Source organism: Rhinoderma darwinii, chromosome 13 (genome assembly GCF_050947455.1).
Source record: "Rhinoderma darwinii isolate aRhiDar2 chromosome 13, aRhiDar2.hap1, whole genome shotgun sequence".
NCBI lineage: Eukaryota > Metazoa > Chordata > Amphibia > Anura > Rhinodermatidae > Rhinoderma > Rhinoderma darwinii.
Window position 1 is genome coordinate 1,592,399 of NC_134699.1, and position 25,128 is coordinate 1,617,526.

General features: G+C 37.6%; 1 long non-coding RNA gene across 1 annotated transcript in view; it reads left to right on the plus strand.

The window, feature by feature from the left end:
* Positions 1 to 16,379: 16,379 nt before the first annotated feature.
* LOC142666425 (uncharacterized) overlaps positions 16,380 to 25,128 on the plus strand; it is a 70,286-nt gene continuing 61,537 nt past the window's right edge. The window contains exon 1 of the long non-coding RNA XR_012851682.1: positions 16,380 to 16,432. This is a non-coding gene — a long non-coding RNA (uncharacterized LOC142666425). The remainder of the gene's footprint in view (positions 16,433 to 25,128) is intronic.

Consider the following 25,128-nt stretch of genomic DNA (forward strand, 5'->3'; position numbering starts at 1 on the left):
GAAATAAAAAAAAGTTACTAGATATAAACTATAATAAAAAAAGAAAAAGAAAATAATAGTCTAAGAAATGGGAAAGACAAGAATAGACAAACATAAGACGCCGATTGCTTTCTAGTTGGTAAATGAAGGGGAAAACTCCAGCAGCCATCTTGGATTTACACGGTCGTTTGCAGTCAGAGGATGCTAGAAATGTACAGGGGCCCAATGCTGCTGCGCTAGGGGCCCATCAAGCTGAACACGTAGCCTGCAGCAAAAACATGCCAAACTGATTTAAAGGGGTAGTTCATAGTTTACAGCTTCCAACCACATTACTCAAGGCGAGCTGCCCGCCCACCCATGGACACGTCTTATACTGTGATATCCAAACCTGCATAGTAAAATAAGAACAGAACATACCCCCGACACCAGGCAGCTCATCTCCAGCCCCAGAGGAACTACTCCTCCTCATCACAAGGTGAAGAAGTCACAGCCCCATCTATAAAATGAGCATAAGCCCCTCCCCTGCACAGCGTCGTCACCGTTACACTACGGTTTCTACAATGTAGCGGATCATGACAACTATTTTCCCATGCCGGCAAAGGTGTCAGACTTCCCCCTAAATTATCCTCTCTCTAAACACAGAGGTGAACTGCACGCTATGTTCTGTGCCCGGTACAGAAATATGAACCAATGAGAGGTCACACATGATGTGATGATCGTGATTATAGAGGACGCCGCTTATCCTTCTCCTCTAAAGCAACTCTTTACTGTACAGAAACCGTCACTTTCTGCTGGAGGAGGGGCAGACATAACCAAAGCAAAAGGTTAAAGGTCAGAAACGCATCCTCACTGCTCTGATCCATCTAGATCTTATGGGATCTTATTATTGCTGCATCCCCGATCCGGAGTCCATACAATAATAAAGACCAAGCTTTATGTCGGGGATGATAATTGGATAATGAAATGTCGTGTAACTCACTGTCACGATCTACAACATCCGCTGTACATCCCATATTAGGCCCCGTGTACACCACCGGAAAAAATAGCTGTAATTGCGGACCGTAATACGGTCCACAGTTACAGACCCGTTCGGTTCTGTTTGGCGCGGACACCTTCGTGTATCGCTACAGATAGGTGTCCGTGCCATAGAACCGTGCTGGGAATTATGGAGCATGTCCTACTTTTCGTATTTTACGGGCCGTGCTCCCATACTATGTATCGGAGCACGGCCCGAAAATGCGGCACGCAGCCATCCCCGCAGTCGCAGGCCGTGATTACGGGCACGGCCGTGTGCGTGAGGCCTTAGTATTAGGTCTGCTCAGATTTTTAGCCTCTGCAAGAAACAATATTTCCATTTACAGACAGCAAGCAGAGTTCTTGAAAATTGTGATGAATGAATACACAAAGTCTATTAAAGTCTCAGGGCTTTTCATTCTACAGCGATTATGCTTTACTTACAGAAGACCAGACACCGGCCCTTTAGTGAAAGATACTCAATGAAGAATCCGCCATCACTTACCCGTTGACCAGACACGAGTAATCAATCACAAGCAAACATCAGAAAACGGACAACATCAGACGTGCAGCAATATAACCCGCCGGAGATTACTATACAAGCGATTATCTATAAAGCTCAATAAACTGCCTTTAATGTAGAGCTTCCCTTTAAGGGGGTTGTCTCATAAGAGAAGGCCCCTTCAGGAAGGAGCCACTGATCGCCAGACAGGAAATCACACCGCAGAGGACGCTCTGGAAGAAACATAGAATTACTTGGCCGCTACTGAAATTAATGGCCACCCAAGTAATGCAAGTCCACCAGAACAGAAGGAGCTTCTACAGAGTGGCCCTCCATTCTGGCTAATAGAGGGGGGGTCCAGAGCAGGGACCTCCCATATCAGACGACCTTATCAGCCGTCATCAGACAACCCCAATGAAGCACTAATAGCTCAATTCATGCCAGTTTATCAGTGCTTGTAGTTACAGGCCCAATGCCGCTCGTCTCCTCTAGGTGACCAATGTCTGTGTTCTGTGTTTTGGCTCCGCTTCTGCCCGCTTCCTCAATACGCAGCTCCCTGTGAAAGTGCAAGTACCCGGCAGCTTCCCTCCAAACTCACTGGTGACCTCGGCACCAGCAAAGGTCAGAGACTTCTCCGAAGTGCCCGGCAGAACATCCTCTCCCACACACACAGCAGATGTACAACTTCTTCCCTTCATTTCCGGATCTGGCTGCTTCACACGGCCAAACGCCACGGGTATTACAGAAATCCAAATGTGCTCAAGTCAAACATTAACCCAACAGCAGAGAGAAGAACAAACAGGGATGAAGACTGCGCTCTCCAAGGGAGAAGAGCCGATACCGTGATGGTGGAGTCACTGCGTACATACATTACCGATCCGGAGTTATATCCTGTATTATACTCCAGAGCTGCACTCACTAGTCTGCTGGTGTAGTCATTGTGTACATACATTACATTACTTATCCTGTACTGATCCTGAGTTACATCCTGTATTATACTCCAGAGCGGCACTCACTATTCTGCTGGTGGAGTCACTGTGTACATACATTACATTACTTATCCTGTACTGATCCTGAGTTACATCCTGTATTATACTCCAGAGCTGCACTCACTATTCTGCTGGTGGAGTCACTGTGTACATACATTACATTACTTATCCTGTACTGATCCTGAGTTATATCCTGTATTATACTCCAGAGCGGCACTCACTATTCTGCTGGTGGAGTCACTGTGTACATACATTACATTACTTATCCTGTACTGATCCTGAGTTACATCCTGTATTATATTCCAGAGCTGCACTCACTATTCTGCTGGTGGAGTCACTGTGTACATACATTACTTATCCTGTACTGATCCTGAGTTATATCCTGTATTATACTCCAGAGCTGCAGTCACTATTCTGCTGGTGGAGTCCCTGTGTACATACATTACTTATCCTGTACTGATACTGAGTTACATCCAGTATTATACTCCAGAGCTGCACTCACTAGTCTGCTGGTGGAGTCACTGTGTACATACAATACATTACTTATCCTGTACTGATCCTGAGTTACATCCTGTATTATATACTCCAGAGCTGAACTCACTATTCTGCTGGTGGAGTCACTGTGTACATACATTACATTACTTATCCTGATCCTGAGTTACATCCTGTATTATACTCCAGAGCTGCAGTCACTATTCTGCTGATGGAGTCACTGTGTACATACATTACATTGCTTATCCTGTACTGATCCTGAGTTATATCCTGTATTACCAGCAGATTAGTGAGTGCAGCTCTGGAGTATAATACAGGATGTAACTCCGGATCAGTACAGGATATGTAATGTATGTACACAGTGACTCCACCAGCAGAATAGTGAGTACAGCTCTGGAGTATAATACAGGATGTAACTCAGGATCAGTACAGGATAAGTAATGTAATGTATATACACAGTGACTCCACCAGCAGAATAGTGAGTGCAGCTCTGGAGTATAATACAGGATATAACTCAGGATCAGTACAGGATAAGTAATGTATGTACACAGTGACTCCACCAGCAGAATAGGGAGTGCAGCTCTGGAGTATAATACAGGATGTAACTCCGGATCAGTACAGGATAAGTAATGTAATGTATGTACACAGTGACTCCACCAGCAGAATAGTGAGTGCAGCTCTGGAGTATAATACAGGATATAACTCAGGATCAGTACAGGATAAGTAATGTAATGTATGTACACAGTGACCCCACCAGCAGAATAGTGAGTGCAGCTCTGGAGTATAATACAGGATATAACTCAGGATCAGTACAGGATAAGTAATGTAATGTATGTACACAGTGACTCCACCAGCAGAATAGTGACTGCAGCTCTGGTATATAATACAGGATGTAACTCAGGATCAGTGCAGGATAAGTAATGTAATGTATGTACACAGTGACTCCACCAGCAGAATAGTGAGTGCAGCTCTGGAGTATAATACAGGATATAACTCAGGATCAGTACAGGATAAGTAATGTATGTACACAGTGACTCCACCAGCAGAATAGGGAGTGCAGCTCTGGAGTATAATACAGGATGTAACTCAGGATCAGTACAGGATAAGTAATGTAATGTATGTACACAGTGACTCCACCAGCAGAATAGTGAGTGCAGCTCTGGGGTATAATACTGGATGTAACTCAGGATCAGTACAGGATAAGTAATGTAATGTATGTACACAGTGACTCCTCCAGCAGAATAGTGAGTGCAGCTCTGGAGTATAATACAGGATATAACTCAGGATCAGTACAGGATAAGTAATGTAATGTATGTACACAGTGACCCCACCAGCAGAATAGTGACTGCAGCTCTGGTATATAATACAGGATGTAACTCAGGATCAGTGCAGGATAAGTAATGTAATGTATGTACACAGTGACTCCACCAGCAGAATAGTGAGTGCAGCTCTGGAGTATAATACAGGATGTAACAAAGGATCAGTAACGTAATGTATATACACAGTGACTCCACCAGCAGAATAGTGAGGGCAGCTCTGGAGTATAATACAGGATATAACTCAGGATCAGTACAGGATAAGTAATGTAATGTATGTACACAGTGACTCCACCAGCAGAATAGGGAGTGCAGCTCTGGAGTATAATACAGGATGTAACTCAGGATCAGTGCAGGATAAGTAATGTAATGTATGTACACAGTGACTCCACCAGCAGAATAGTGAGGGCAGCTCTGGAGTATAATACAGGATGTAACTCAGGATCAGTACAGGATAAGTAATGTAATGTATGTACACAGTGACTCCACCAGCAGAATAGTGAGTGCAGCTCTGGAGTATAATGCAGGATTTAACTCAGGATCAGTACAGGATCAGTAACGTAATGTATATACACAGTGACTCCACCAGCAGAATAGTGAGTGCAGCTCTGGAGTATAACAAAGGCTGTAACTTAGTATATATCAAAGTAGATGAAAACAGGGTGGATTTATTCACCTCAAGACAGTGACGTTTCGGTTCAACGGGAACCTTTCTCAAGCTCCTGTTGAACCGAAACGTCGATGTCTTGAGGTGAATAAATCCACCCTGTTTTCATCTACTTTGAAGTCCTGGTGCCGTTACTGCGTTCTATGGTTTCTCTCTATTTAAATTGGGGAATTGATTCATCCCCTGGTGACGAGCACATGGCCTAATTTTTGGATTTGTTGGAGTGCTGTGTTCATTTGTACCGTGTGTGTGTGTGTGTGTGTGTGTGTGTGTGTGTGTGTGTGTGTGTGTGTGTGTGTGTGTGTGTGTGTGTGTGTGTGTGTGTGTGTGTGTGTGTGTATATATATATAAAATATTTTTTTTAATATTATGTATTTATAAGGAAAAAAGTAAATGCCCCCTCATTATGATCTCAGTTAAGCTATTAGGGAGGCATCTGACAACAAGCTTACTGACTGTTTCCAATAATAAATCAGGGAGGCAGCTAGCACTGAAGCTACAAGGCTCACAGGACAACCCTTTAGGGTATGTTCACACGCACTGTTTTCAGACGTAATTCGGGCGTTTTACGCCTGAAAAAACGCCCCTAATACGCCTACAAACATCTGCCCATTGTTTTCAATGGGTTTTACGGTATTCTGTTCCCACGAGGTGTCATTTTACGCGTTGCTGTCAAAAAACGGCGCGTAAAAAGACGCCCGCGTCAAAGAAGTGCATGTCACTTCTTGGGACATTTTTGGAGCCGTTTTTCAGTGACTCCATTGAAAAACAGCTCCAAAAACGGCCGTAAAATACGCCCGAAAAACGCGAGTTGTTAAAAAATGTCTGAAAATCAGGAGCGGTTTACAGGCGAAAACAGCTCCGTAATTTCAAACGTATTTTGCTACTGCGTGTGAACATGGCCTAACAGTTTCAGGTCACTCACTCAAGCTGTGTAACGTCCGTGTGTCGCAGTAACGTCGCAGTATACTATAGCCATCCAAGCTGGTCCGACACCACTGCTGACAGAGAACCCAAAAAGTTCCCAGTCTACCATTCATACAATGTTTAGATGTGGCAGTGGCGCACTCTCTGCACTGTCCGTGTGTCAGTCTTCACTGCAGTTTTGCCATTCTATTCATATATTAGAAAGCTTGGGATAAACAAATCTTAAGGCGCCTGCCCAGCATGGAATTGTGGAGGGGAACAAAGGATAGTGGCTATAAACAGGAACTACGGGTCCAGGAGGGGCCCTTTAAGAGACCGATCTTATAATTTGGTAGAATCCGGCCTCTAGATCACAGTAATGTCAATCACCTGAATGAAGGGTGACGTATGGTCACGGTTATCTCACACTACACATATTCTTACTGGTTCAGCGTGCAACTTGTAGCTCTACCATCTAGGAGGGAACTAGAACTGTTCATCCTGCGCCTCCTGGTTCATGAATAGTATGTTATACCTACAATGAAAGCGGACACGCAGACGGGGGGAGGGGGGAATCTTTACAGAGCGTGACGTGAGAAGCGAGGTAACAGTGCAGGGTGGGGGCGTCTCAATGTCTGATGGGTCTGGACTTGCTGTGTGTGTGAACAGGTCCTGACAATACACAATGAATCATGGAGGGGGAAAGAGGAGCGACTGTGCTCACAACACGCCGACACGGGCGCGCAACCAGCCGACAGGATATTACAAGGGGCAGGGAGGATTCTGGGATGCGGGTCAGGATATCACATGGGGCAGAGAGGATCCTGGGATGAGGATAATGATATCACCTGGGGCAGAGAGGATCCTGGGATGAGGGTAATGATATTACATGGGGCAGAGAGGATTCTGGGATGAGGGTAATGATATTACATGGGGCAGAGAGGATTCTGGGATGGAGGTCAGGATAATACATGGGGCAGAGAGGATCCTGGGATGCGGGTCAGGATATTACATGGAGCAGAGAGGATCCTGGGATGCGGGTCAGGATATTACATGGAGCAGAGAGGATTCTGGGGTTCGGGTCAGGATATTACATGGGGAGAATCCCTCCAAGTCACAATTCCTTCTATTAATTTGTAAATGGCTTGCAGACTCTCAGTGGGCCAAAATGACAATATGAAAATAAAGGTGTTGGACAGTGTGGTGCAGCTGCGATTTACAGCCTGCAGGTGTCACTGCTACAGGACAAGACGTAAAAACAGTACACACTGAGGAAACCATCAGCAAGCAGGGAGAGCAGGGTCACACGTTCCAGCAGTCTGCATATCTCAGGCACATATATCATATATACAGGCACATATATCTATACAAGTCCACTTTCAAGTAATAGATGCATTCTTTCTATAGTAGAGTGACCACAACCTCCACATGTGATGAGACAATGAAGACCCCTCCATCTGTAGCTCAGGGGGTCGGGGACACGAGAAGCGCCATCATCGGCCATTATAGCGTCACATTAGTGAGAGAGTGCCCAGGTGATGACAGGCGGCTATGTCTCAGCATCCTAATGACCCCAGAGCAGAGACTGCTGACAACACGTCGGCACCTCCTGAGAGCTCAGGCTGAAGGATTTACCAGCGGGACCATAATAAAAGCCCAGAGTACGCAGCTCACACGCAAAGCACCAGCCCTCAAAATGAATGAGGCGGCCGCAGCCACCTGTAAAAGGGCAACTGAGCCCCAGACACAAGAAGATGCAGAACAGAAGCGCCTGCACCGGAATAACAGTCATTGCGTGGACGCCGCGTGACAGCTATTGTTCTCAGTTGTCTGTCATCTTCAGCATTACAGAACTACATTTCATCACATCCCACTTAAAGGGGAAATCTCCAAGTGATCACCTGACAGACCGGTGCTAAACATTGGCTGCGGTGTAAGTCTCCAGACTCCTCCGCCGTGATGAACTGACATGTAGCGGTGGTATGGAAGAAAGTGCTCATCTGCTGGAAATCCCCCGCAGAAATCTAGATCAAAAGGTTTCTGATTTTATGTAAATGAGACGTAAACATTGTAGAATGAGAAATCCTGCAACTTTCAAATAGCCTGTGTGTTTCAATTCCTCACCCTTCTTAAGATCACTGCTAGCTGTCAGTGAATATATGTATTCTATGCCATCAAGAGGCTTAAATGTATCCAATCTAGATAATTCCTTGTGAACGACATAGCTCAGACTCCAGACTTAAACATGTTAGGCCTTAATCACACGACCGTAGTGGTGCGCACAGGCCGTGATTTGCGACTCGAACGGCCGCAGAGTGTGAGCCGCGGCCGCCAGCAAATCGCGGGCCGTGCACATTGCCGCATGAATTCATTTCAACGAGCCTGGACCGTAAAATACGGCCGTAATAAGACATGTCCAATCATTTTGCGGTCCAGGCTCCCGGGCAATGCACGGATCGTGACACGGAAACCACGCTCGTGTGCATGGGCCCATTGAAATGAATAGGGCCACAATTCAACTGCAGATTTGCGGGTGAATTGCGACCGCAAAAACACGTTTGTGTGCATGAGGCCTTAGTCTCTGTTCACATCAGGTTTACGAACTACATTCGGCGTCTGCTCCCAGCACATCCGCAGAACATATCCCTAGGTCTCCATTCACCCGACATGTATACATTATATGCAGGAGAACGGTGCGGTAGACGGCGCTATCCTCTACAGTGGGACTTTTAGAACAGGAGGAAATTGGCGACGTCGACCGGGTGCCCGTACAGCGCCATACGTTGCAGATTTGTGTTGGAAGTATTTTCTGTGAAACCCACCAGACGTAAACCGCCAACGGAACGCTCAAGCGCTACGTGAACACAGCCGTACCTGGACTGATACATTGTAACAAACAGGGCATTAGAGCGATCGGTCATGCTGCTGTGTTTAGCTCAGAACATTGTCTAGACTGTATGCAATTGTAACAAACGCTCAGCTGTGTGATGTTTTAGGTCAGGGTGGATTTTAAGTCTCTAGAGATTTTGTTGCAGAGACACAGTGGCAGAAATTATTCCTGTGGGGGCGCCGCTCGCTGTGGCTGTCACCCAAAGTCACGGCGAAAAAGAAAGTCTGATTGAGGGTCAGTTCACACGCAGCATAAACACTGCAGATTTTCCTGCAACGTATCCGCAGCGTTACACAGGAGAGGCAGAGTGGATGAGATGTGAACAGATCTCATCCACCCGCTGCGTAAATGCTAAGCGGAAAAAAAGCTCAGAAACGGACCTGCGGCGCGGTTTCTTAATCCGCAGCCTGTCAATTGTATCCGTGGAATCGCTGATATTTTGTTTGCAGGATTTCCCCGTTGTATTCAATAGGAAGGTAAAACCCGCGACAAACAGCAGATGTTGCCATTTTTTAGGCAGAAAAGCGGAGATTCCGCTTCAAAAATCGCAACATCTGCTGTTTGTCGCGGGTTTTACCTCCCAGAGAATTCAATGCGGAAAACCTGCAGGAAATAAGCAGCGATTCCACAAATACAAATGACCTTCTGCGGATTCAAAAAACGCACCTCATGACGATTTCTGAAAGTTTCTTCCGCTTTTGAACGCAGCGCGGAGGGGATTTGTTTTATCGTATCCGCTCGGCCGCTCCTGTATTAAGCTGCGGGTTTTCAGCAAACACATTGAGGAAAATCCGCAGTATTTAGGCTACGTGTGAACTGACCCAAAGTGTGTCGTGGGGAGGACTGGTACGAGTGACCGCTGCTTCTCTCTGTTATCAGCACGGGGTCCTGTCTGACACTTTGGTTGCTGGGAAAACATTAAGCAGAGTTTTTCAATGAGGTTGTCAGGCATCGTCTCCATAGCAACAAGTCCATCTCAGCTGATTCAGAACTGCCGCTGAGCTGACAGAAGTGTCAGGAGGCTCGACAGGAGCTGAACCACAACCACCATCATCTCTCACTGACTTATTAGGCAGATATTAGCAATGATAAGTAAACCTCTACAATGCTGCGTGGGGTGGGGGGGGGGGGGGAGGGAAACGACCATTGACAACTGCCCCTCACCCCTGTTTCTGGTCATGTGCTATAACATCGATCTGATGGTTCAGACCGTCAGCGTAAAGTGCATGGACCGTCAGTAGTGTCCAGCGCATGACAACACGGCACTACTATATCAGAGCAGTGACAGAGACCGCCAGTGGTGTCCAGCGCATGACAACACGGCACTACTACATCAGAGCAGTGACAGAGACCGCCAGTGGTGTCCAGCGCATGACAACACGGCACTACTACATCAGAGCAGTGACAGAGACCGCCAGTGGTGTCCAGCGCATGACAACACGGCACTACTACATCAGAGCAGCGACAGGGACCGCCAGTAGTGTCCAGCAAATGACAACACGGCACTACTACATCAGAGCAGCGACAGGGACCGCCAGTAGTGTCCAGCGCATGACAACACGGCACTACTACATCAGAGCAGCGACAGGGACCGTCAGTAGTGTCCAGCGAATGACAACACGGCACTACTACATCAGAGCAGCGACAGGGACCGCCAGTAGTGTCCAGCGCATGACAACACGGCACTACTATATCAGAGCAGTGACAGAGACCGCCAGTGGTGTCCAGCGCATGACAACACGGCACTACTACATCAGAGCAGTGACAGAGACCGCCAGTAGTGTCCAGCAAATGACAACACGGCACTACTACATCAGAGCAGCGACAGGGACCGCCAGTAGTGTCCAGCGCATGACAACACGGCACTACTACATCAGAGCAGCGACAGGGACCGTCAGTAGTGTCCAGCGAATGACAACACGGCACTACTACATCAGAGCAGCGACAGGGACCGCCAGTAGTGTCCAGCGCATGACAACACGGCACTACTACATCAGAGCAGCGACAGGGACCGCCAGTAGTGTCCAGCGCATGACAACACGGCACTACTACATCAGAGCAGTGACAGGGACCACCAGTAGTGTCCAGCGCATGACAACACGGCACTACTACATCAGAGCAGCGACAGGGACCGCCAGTAGTGTCCAGCGTGACAACACGGCACGACTACATCAGAGTAGCGACAGGGACCGCCAGCAGTGTCCAGCGCATGACAATACGGCACTACTACATCAGAGCAGTGACAGGGACCGCCAGTAGTGTCCAGCGCATGACAACACGGCACTACTACATCAGAGCAGCGACAGGGACCGCCAGCAGTGTCCAGCGCATGACAACACGGCACTACTACATCAGAGCAACGACAGGGACCGCCAGCAGTGTCCAGCGCATGACAACACGGCACTACATCAGAGCAGCGACAGGGACCGCCAGTAGTGTCCAGCGCATGACAACACGGCACTACTACATCAGAGCAGCGACAGGGACCGTCAGTAGTGTCCAGCGTATGACAACACGGCACTACTACATCAGAGCAGCGACAGGGACCGCCAGTAGTGTCCAGCGCATGACTACACGGCACTACTACATCAGAGCAGTGACAGGGACCGCCAGTAGTGTCCAGCGTGACAACACGGCACTACTACATCAGAGCAGCGACAGGGACCGCCAGTAGTGTCCAGCGCATGACAACACGGCACTACTACATCAGAGCAGCGACAGGGACCGCCAGTAGTGTCCAGTGTGACAACACGAGTACGATAACAACGTATCCCCTGTTGAAGTCCTAACAGTGACAGGCGCTAGTAACACGCCACATAAGCCACGTGACCGCCTAATATCAAATCCTGGCTAAATATAAGCTTCATATAATAATCACTTCCTTCTCGTCCTCTCACAATTGGTTGCGGAGGTCATGTGACGCGCCATCATTATAGACCAAACATTATAATACAATCAGGAAACAATAAAGGACTCCACACAGAGCAGCAGCAACAACGCCGCTTGTCTCCGACATGCACTCATTGGCAATAACACAGAGCGGCAGCCGGGAGCGCGGGATCGGCCAATAACAAACATTATTACAGTATAATCAGCGTGCGATATAATAACATTATTACAGTATAATCAGCGTGTGATATAATAACATTATTACAGTATAATCAGCGTGTGATATAATAACATTATTACAGTATAATCAGCGTGTGATATAATAACATTATTACAGTATAATCAGCGTGTGATATAATAACATTATTACAGTATAATCAGTGTGTGATATAATAACATTATTACAGTATAATCAGTGTGTGATATAATAACATTATTACAGTATATAATCAGCGTGTGATATAATAACATTATTACAGTATATAATCAGCGTGTGATATAATAACATTATTACAGTATAATCAGTGTGTGATATAATAACATTATTACAGTATAATCAGCGTGCGATATAATAACATTATTACAGTATAATCAGTGTGTGATATAATAACATTATTACAGTATAATCAGCGTGTGATATAATAACATTATTACAGTATAATCAGCGTGTGATATAATAACATTATTACAGTATAATCAGCGTGTGATATAATAACATTATTACAGTATAATCAGCGTGTGATATAATAACATTATTACAGTATAATCAGCGTGTGATATAATAACATTATTACAGTATATAATCAGCGTGTGATATAATAACATTATTACAGTATAATCAGCGTGTGATATAATAACATTATTACAGTATAATCAGCGTGTGATATAATAACATTATTACAGTATAATCAGCGTGTGATATAATAACATTATTACAGTATATAATCAGCGTGTGATATAATAACATTATTACAGTATAATCAGTGTGTGATATAATAACATTATTACAGTATAATCAGCGTGTGATATAATAACATTATTACAGTATAATCAGCGTGTGATATAATAACATTATTACAGTATAATCAGTGTGTGATATAATAACATTATTACAGTATAATCAGCGTGTGATATAATAACATTATTACAGTATAATCAGCGTGTGATATAATAACATTATTACAGTATAATCAGCGTGTGATATAATAACATTATTACAGTATAATCAGCGTGTGATATAATAACATTATTACAGTATAATCAGCGTGTGATATAATAACATTATTACAGTATAATCAGTGTGTGATATAATAACATTATTACAGTATAATCAGCGTGTGATATAATAACATTATTACAGTATAATCAGTGTGTGATATAATAACATTATTACAGTATAATCAGTGTGTGATATAATAACATTATTACAGTATAATCAGCGTGTGATATAATAACATTATTACAGTATAATCAGCGTGTGATATAATAACATTATTACAGTATAATCAGCGTGTGATATAATAACATTATTACAGTATAATCAGTGTGTGATATAATAACATTATTACAGTATAATCAGTGTGTGATATAATAACATTATTACAGTATAATCAGCGTGTGATATAATAACATTATTACAGTATAATCAGCGTGTGATATAATAACATTATTACAGTATAATCAGCGTGTGATATAATAACATTATTACAGTATAATCAGTGTGTGATAGAATAACATTATTACAGTATAATCAGCGTGTGATATAATAACATTATTATAGTATATAATCAGCGTGTGATATAATAACATTATTACAGTATAATCAGCGTGTGATATAATAACATTATTACAGTATAATCAGCGTGTGATATAATAACATTATTACAGTATAATCAGCGTGTGATATAATAACATTATTACAGTATAATCAGCGTGTGATATAATAACATTATTACAGTATAATCAGCGTGTGATATAATAACATTATTACAGTATAATCAGTGTGTGATATAATAACATTATTACAGTATAATCAGCGTGTGATATAATAACATTATTACAGTATAATCAGCGTGTGATATAATAACATTATTATAGTATATAATCAGCGTGTGATATAATAACATTATTACAGTATAATCAGTGTGTGATATAATAACATTATTACAGTATAATCAGCGTGTGATATAATAACATTATTACAGTATAATCAGCGTGTGATATAATAACATTATTACAGTATAATCAGCGTGTGATATAATAACATTATTACAGTATAATCAGCGTGTGATATAATAACATTATTACAGTATAATCAGCGTGCGATATAATAACATTATTACAGTATAATCAGCGTGTGATATAATAACATTATTACAGTATATAATCAGTGTGTGATATAATAACATTATTACAGTATATAATCAGTGTGTGATATAATAACATTATTACAGTATAATCAGCGTGTGATATAATAACATTATTACAGTATAATCAGTGTGTGATATAATAACATTATTACAGTATAATCAGCGTGTGATATAATAACATTATTACAGTATAATCAGCGTGTGATATAATAACATTATTACAGTATAATCAGCGTGTGATATAATAACATTATTACAGTATAATCAGCGTGTGATATAATAACATTATTACAGTATAATCAGTGTGTGATATAATAACATTATTACAGTATAATCAGCGTGATATAATAACATTATTACAGTATATAATCAGCGTGTGATATAATAACATTATTACAGTATAATCAGCGTGTGATATAATAACATTATTACAGTATAATCAGCGTGTGATATAATAACATTATTACAGTATAATCAGCGTGTGATATAATAACATTATTACAGTATATAATCAGCGTGTGATATAATAACATTATTACAGTATAATCAGCGTGTGATATAATAACATTATTACAGTATAATCAGCGTGTGATATAATAACATTATTACAGTATAATCAGCGTGTGATATAATAACATTATTACAGTATAATCAGCGTGTGATATAATAACATTATTACAGTATAATCAGCGTGTGATATAATAACATTATTACAGTATAATCAGCGTGTGATATAATAACATTATTACAGTATAATCAGCGTGTGATATAATAACATTATTACAGTATAATCAGCGTGTGATATAATAACATTATTACAGTATAATCAGCGTGTGATATAATAACATTATTACAGTATAATCAGCGTGTGATATAATAACATTACAGTATAATCAGCGTGTGATATAATAACATTATTACAGTATAATCAGCGTGTGATATAATAACATTATTACAGTATAATCAGCGTGTGATATAATAACATTATTACAGTATAATCAGTGTGTGATATAATAACATTATTACAGTATATAATCAGCGTGTGATATAATAACATTATTACAGTATATAATCAGCGTGTGATATAATAACATTATTACAGTATATAATCAGCGTGTGATATAATAACATTATTACAGTATAATCAGTGTGTGATATAATAACATTATTACAGTATATAATCAGCGTGTGATATAATAACATTATTACAGTATAATCAGTGTGTGATATAATAACATTATTACAGTATAATCAGCGTGTGATATAATAACATTATTACAGTATATAATCAGCGTGTGATATAATAACATTATTACAGTATAATCAGCGTGTGATATAATAACATTATTACAGTATAATCAGTGTGATATAATAACATTATTACAGTATAATCAGCGTGTGATATAATAACATTATTACAGTATAATCAGTGTGATATAATAACATTATTACAGTATAATCAGTGTGATATAATAACATTATTACAGTATAATCAGTGTGATATAATAACATTATTACAGTATAATCAGTGTGATATAATAACATTATTACAGTATAATCAGTGTGATATAATAACATTATTACAGTATAATCAGCGTGTGATATAATAACATTATTACAGTATAATCAGTGTGTGATATAATAACATTATTACAGTATATAATCAGCGTGTGATATAATAACATTATTACAGTATAATCAGCGTGTGATATAATAACATTATTACAGTATAATCAGCGTGTGATATAATAACATTATTACAGTATAATCAGTGTGTGATATAATAACATTATTACAGTATAATCAGCGTGTGATATAATAACATTATTACAGTATAATCAGCGTGTGATATAATAACATTATTACAGTATAATCAGTGTGTGATATAATAACATTATTACAGTATAATCAGTGTGTGATATAATATAACATAACATAATATAAATGATATTTTCTATCGTGATCTATATGTAGCATAGTGGGCAGTGTAATAATACTTATACCCCTATATGTATAGGGGTCACCAGACTGTAACATGGGTGATGGGACGTGGGGCACATAGCGGGCCGGGTGATTGACAGCTGTCAGTCATTAACCCCTTCTTGTCAGTGGAGGAATGTGTGAGATAACGGAAGACGTGCGGTGGCCCCCTCACCTGGTAGATGGACATCCAGCTGTTGTTCCTGTCAGCCTCCCGGAACTCACGCTCTATCTGCATGTCTGGCCCCTGTGTGTCCGCTCCGGCCGCCGCCTGACACCACCGCACGCAGCCGGAAGCGCGCACTCCCACCTCCCCGGACACCACAACGTCACTTCCGCCCCTTGTGCGACCAATCACAACACAGCGCGGGGGGGAGTTACGTACCCGGATGTGGCGGTGGCGGCGGCGGCGGACTCGGGGAACGATTGCGGTTGCTCGGTAGCTGCAAAAGCACGGCCGTTATCCTCCGAAACATGGCGGACACATACTGTACTAATACACTGACCATATATATATATATACATACATACATATATACTGAGGAGAATATACATCACACATATATCATATACACTGAGGAGAATATACATCACACATATATCATATATACTGAGGAGAATGTACATCACACATATATCATATACACTGAGGAGAATATACATCACACATATATCATATACACTGAGGAGAATGTACATCACACATATATCATATATACTGAGGAGAATATACATCACATATATCATATATACTGAGGAGAATATACATCACACATATATCATATACACTGAGGAGAATATACATCACACATATATCATATATACTGAGGAGAATGTACATCACACATATATCATATATACTGAGGAGAATATACATCACACATATATCATATACACTGAGGAGAATATACATCACACATATATCATATATACTGAGGAGAATATACATCACACATATATCCTATATACTGAGGAAAATGTACATCACACATATATCATATATACTGAGGAGAATATACATCACACATATATCATATATACTGAGGAGAATATACATCACACATATATCATATACACTGAGGAGAATATACATCACACATATATATCATATATACTGAGGAGAATGTACATCACACATATATCATATACACTGAGGAGAATGTACATCACACATATATCATATATACCGAGGAGAATATACATCACACATATATCATATATACTGAGGAGAATGTACATCACACATATATCATATACACTGAGGAGAATATACATCACACATATATCATATACACTGAGGAGAATATACATCACACATATATCATATATACTGAGGAGAATATACATCACATATATCATATATACTGAGGAGAGAATATACATCACACATATATCATATATACTGAGGAGAATATACATCACATATATCATATATACTGAGGAGAATATACATCACACATATATCATATATACTGAGGAGAATATACATCACATATATATCCTATATACTGAGGAGAATGTACATCACACATATATCATATATACTGAGGAGAATATACATCACATATATCATATATACTGAGGAGAATATACATCACACATATATCATATATACTGAGGAGAATATACATCACATATATCATATATACTGAGGAGAGAATATACATCACACATATATCATATATACTGAGAATATACATCACATATATCATATATACTGAGGAGAATGTACATCACACATATATCATATATACTGAGGAGAATATACATCACACATATATCATATACACTGAGGAGAATATACATCACACATATATCATATACACTGAGGAGAATATACATCACACATATATCATATATACTGAGGAGAATGTACATCACACATATATCATATATACTGAGGAGAATATACATCACACATATATCATATATACTGAGGAGAATATACATCACACATATATCATATATACTGAGGAGAATATACATCACACATATATCATATACACTGAGGAGAATGTACATCACACATATATCATATACACTGAGGAGAATATACATCACACATATATCATATATACTGAGGAGAATATACATCACACATATATCATATATACTGAGGAGAATATACATCACACATATATCATATATACTGAGGAGAATATACATCACACATATATCATATACTGAGGAGAATATACATCACACATATATCATATATACTGAGGAGAATGTACATCACACATATATCATATATACTGAGGAGAATATACATCACACATATATCATATACACTGAGGAGAATATACATCACACATATATCATATACACTGAGGAGAATATACATCACACATATATCATATATACTGAGGAGAATGTACATCACACATATATCATATACACTGAGGAGAATATACATCACACATATATCATATATACTGAGGAGAATATACATCACATATATATCATATATACTGAGGAGAATATACATCACATATATATCATATATACTGAGGAGAATATACATCACACATATATCATATATACTGAGGAGAATGTACATCACACATATATCATATACACTGAGGAGAATATACATCACACATATATCATATATACTGAGGAGAATATACATCACACATATATCATATATACTGAGGAGAATATACATCACACATATATCATATATACTGAGGAGAATATACATCACACATATATCATATACACTGAGGAGAATATACATCACACATATATCATATATACTGAGGAGAGAATATACATCACACATATATCATATATACTGAGGAGAATGTACATCACACATATATCATATACACTGAGGAGAATATACATCACACATATATCATATATACTGAGGAGAATATACATCACACATATATCATATATACTGAGGAGAATGTACATCACACATATATCATATATACTGAGGAGAATATACATCACACATATATCATATACACTGAGGAGAATATACATCACACATATATCATATATACTGAGGAGAGAATATACATCACACATATATCATATATACTGAGGAGAATGTACATCACACATATATCATATACACTGAGGAGAATATACATCACACATATATCATATATACTGAGGAGAATATACATCACATATATATCATATACACTGAGGAGAATATACATCACATATATATCATATATACTGAGGAGAATATACATCACATATATCATATATACAGAGGAGAATATACATCACACATATATCATATATACTGAGGAGAATGTACATCACACATATATCATATATACTGAGGAGAATGTACATCACACATATATCATATATACTGAGGAGAATATACATCACATATATCATATATACAGAGGAGAATATACATCACACATATATCATATATACTGAGGAGAATGTACATCACACATATATCATATATACTGAGGAGAATGTACATCACACATATATCATATACACTGAGGAGAATATACATCACACATATATATATACTGAGGAGAATATACATCACACATATATCATATATACTGAGGAGAATATACATCACACATATATCATATATACTGAGGAGAATATACATCACACATATATCATATACACTGAGGAGAATATACATCACACATATATATCATATATACTGAGGAGAATATACATCACACATATATCATATATACTGAGGAGAATGTACATCACACATATATCATATACACTGAGGAGAATATACATCACACATATATCATATATACTGAGGAGAATGTACATCACATATATATCATATACACTGAGGAGAATATACATCACACATATATCATATATACTGAGGAGAATATACATCACACATATATCATATACACTGAGGAGAATATACATCACACATATATATCATATATACTGAGGAGAATGTACATCACACATATATATCATATATACTGAGGAGAATGTACATCACATATATCATATATACTGAGGAGAATGTACATCACACATATATCATATATACTGAGGAGAATGTACATCACACATATATCATATACACTGAGGAGAATATACATCACACATATATCATATATACTGAGGAGAATGTACATCACACATATATCATATACACTGAGGAGAATATACATCACACATATATCATATATACTGAGGAGAATGTACATCACATATATATCATATACACTGAGGAGAATATACATCACACATATATCATATATACTGAGGAGAATATACATCACACATATATCATATACACTGAGGAGAATATACATCACACATATATATCATATATACTGAGGAGAATGTACATCACACATATATATCATATATACTGAGGAGAATGTACATCACATATATCATATATACTGAGGAGAATATACATCACACATATATCATATACACTGAGGAGAATATACATCACACATATATATCATATATACTGAGGAGAATATACATCACACATATATCATATATACTGAGGAGAATATACATCACACATATATCCTATATACTGAGGAGAATATACATCACACATATATCATATATACTGAGGAGAATATACATCACACATATATCATATATACTGAGGAGAATATACATCACACATATATCATATATACTGAGGAGAATATACATCACACATATATCATATATACTGAGGAGAATATACATCACACATATATCATATATACTGAGGAGAATATACATCACACATATATCATATATACTGAGGAGAATATACATCACACATATATCATATATACTGAGGAGAATATACATCACACATATATCATATATACTGAGGAGAATATACATCACACATATATCATATATACTGAGGAGAATATACATCACACATATATCATATATACTGAGGAGAATATACATCACACATATATCATATATACTGAGGAGAATATACATCACACATATATTATATATACTGAGGAGAATATACATCACACATATATCATATATACTGAGGAGAATATACATCACACATATATCATATACACTGAGGAGAATGTACATCACATATATATCATATACACTGAGGAGAATATACATCACACATATATCATATATACTGAGGAGAATATAGATCACATATATCATATATACTGAGGAGAATATACATCACACATATATCATATATACTGAGGAGAATATACATCACACATATATCATATACACTGAGGAGAATATACATCACACATATATCATATATACTGAGGAGAATGTACATCACACATATATCATATATACTGAGGAGAATATACATCACACATATATCATATATACTGAGGAGAATGTACATCACACATATATCATATACTGAGGAGAATATACATCACACATATATCATATACACTGAGGAGAATATACATCACACATATATCATATACACTGAGGAGAATGTACATCACACATATATCATATATACTGAGGGGAATATACATCACACATATATCATATACACTGAGGAGAATGTACATCACACATATATCATATACACTGAGGAGAATATACATCACATATATATCATATATACTGAGGAGAATGTACATCACACATATATATATACTGAGGAGAATATACATCACACATATATCATATATACTGAGGAGAATATACATCACACATATATCATATATACTGAGGAGAATATACATCACACATATATCATATACACTGAGGAGAATATACATCACACATATATATCATATATACTGAGGAGAATATACATCACACATATATCATATACACTGAGGAGAATATACATCACACATATATCATATATACTGAGGAGAATGTACATCACACATATATCATATACACTGAGGAGAATATACATCACACATATATCATATATACTGAGGAGAATGTACATCACATATATATCATATACACTGAGGAGAATATACATCACACATATATCATATATACTGAGGAGAATATACATCACACATATATCATATACACTGAGGAGAATATACATCACACATATATATCATATATACTGAGGAGAATGTACATCACACATATATATCATATATACTGAGGAGAATGTACATCACATATATCATATATACTGAGGAGAATATACATCACACATATATCATATACACTGAGGAGAATATACATCACACATATATATCATATATACTGAGGAGAATATACATCACACATATATCATATATACTGAGGAGAATATACATCACACATATATCCTATATACTGAGGAGAATATACATCACACATATATCATATATACTGAGGAGAATATACATCACACATATATCATATACACTGAGGAGAATATACATCACACATATATCATATATACTGAGGAGAATGTACATCACACATATATCATATACACTGAGGAGAATATACATCACACATATATCATATATACTGAGGAGAATGTACATCACATATATATCATATACACTGAGGAGAATATACATCACACATATATCATATATACTGAGGAGAATATACATCACACATATATCATATACACTGAGGAGAATATACATCACACATATATATCATATATACTGAGGAGAATGTACATCACACATATATATCATATATACTGAGGAGAATGTACATCACATATATCATATATACTGAGGAGAATATACATCACACATATATCATATACACTGAGGAGAATATACATCACACATATATATCATATATACTGAGGAGAATATACATCACACATATATCATATATACTGAGGAGAATATACATCACACATATATCCTATATACTGAGGAGAATATACATCACACATATATCATATATACTGAGGAGAATATACATCACACATATATCATATATACTGAGGAGAATATACATCACACATATATCATATATACTGAGGAGAATATACATCACACATATATCATATATACTGAGGAGAATATACATCACACATATATCATATATACTGAGGAGAATATACATCACACATATATCATATATACTGAGGGGAATATACATCACACATATATCATATATACTGAGGAGAATATACATCACAAATATATCATATACACTGAGGAGAATATACATCACACATATATCATATATACTGAGGAGAATATACATCACACACATATCATATATACTGAGGAGAATATACATCACACATATATCATATACACTGAGGAGAATGTACATCACATATATATCATATACACTGAGGAGAATATACATCACACATATCTATATACTGAGGAGAATATACATCACACATATATCATATACACTGAGGAGAATGTACATCACACATATATCATATATACTGAGGAGAATATACATCACATATATCATATATACTGAGGAGAATATACATCACACATATATCATATACACTGAGGAGAATATACATCACACATATTATATACACTGAGGAGAATGTACATCACACATATATCATATATACTGAGGAGAATGTACATCACACATATATCATATATACTGAGGAGAATATACATCACACATATATCATATACACTGAGGAGAATATACATCACACATATATCATATACACTGAGGAGAATATACATCACACATATATCATATATACTGAGGAGAATGTACATCACACATATATCATATACACTGAGGAGAATATACATCACACATATATCATATATACTGAGGAGAATATACATCACACATATATCATATATACTGAGGAGAATATACATCACACATATATCATATATACTGAGGAGAATGTACATCACACATATATCATATACACTGAGGAGAATGTACATCACATATATATCATATACACTGAGGAGAATATACATCACACATATATCATATACACTGAGGAGAATATACATCACACATATATCATATACACTGAGGAGAATATACATCACACATATATCATATACACTGAGGAGAATGTACATCACACATATATCATATACACTGAGGAGAATATACATCACACATATATCATATACACTGAGGAGAATATACATCACACATATATCATATATACTGAGGAGAATGTACATCACACATATATCATATATACTGAGGAGAATGTACATCACACATATATCATATACACTGAGGAGAATATACATCACACATATATCATATACACTGAGGAGAATATACATCACACATATCATATATACTGAGGAGAATGTACATCACACATATATCATATATACTGAGGAGAATGTACATCACACATATATATACTGAGGAGAATGTACATCACACATATATCATATACACTGAGGAGAATATACATCACACATATATCATATATACTGAGGAGGATATACATCACATATATCATATATACTGAGGAGAATATACATCACACATATATCATATATACTGAGGAGAATATACATCACACATATATCATATATACTGAGGAGAATATACATCACACATATATCATATACACTGAGGAGAATGTACATCACACATATATCATATATACTGAGGAGAATGTACATCACACATATCTATATACTGAGGAGAATATACATCACATATATCATATACACTGAGGAGAATATACATCACACATATATCATATATACTGAGGAGAATATACATCACACATATATATCATATATACTGAGGAGAATGTACATCACACATATATCATATATACTGAGGAGAATATACATCACACATATATCATATATACTGAGGGGAATATACATCACACATATATCATATATACTGAGGAGAATATACATCACATATATATCATATATACTGAGGAGAATATACATCACACATATATCATATATACTGAGGAGAATATACATCACACATATATCATATATACTGAGGAGAATATACATCACACATATATCATATATACTGAGGAGAATATACATCACATATATATCATATATACTGAGGAGAATGTACATCACATATATATCATATATACTGAGGAGAATATACATCACACATATATCATATATACTGAGGAGAATGTACATCACACATATATCATATACACTGAGGAGAATATACATCACACATATATCATATATACTGAGGAGAATATACATCACACATATATCATATATACTGAGGAGAATATAC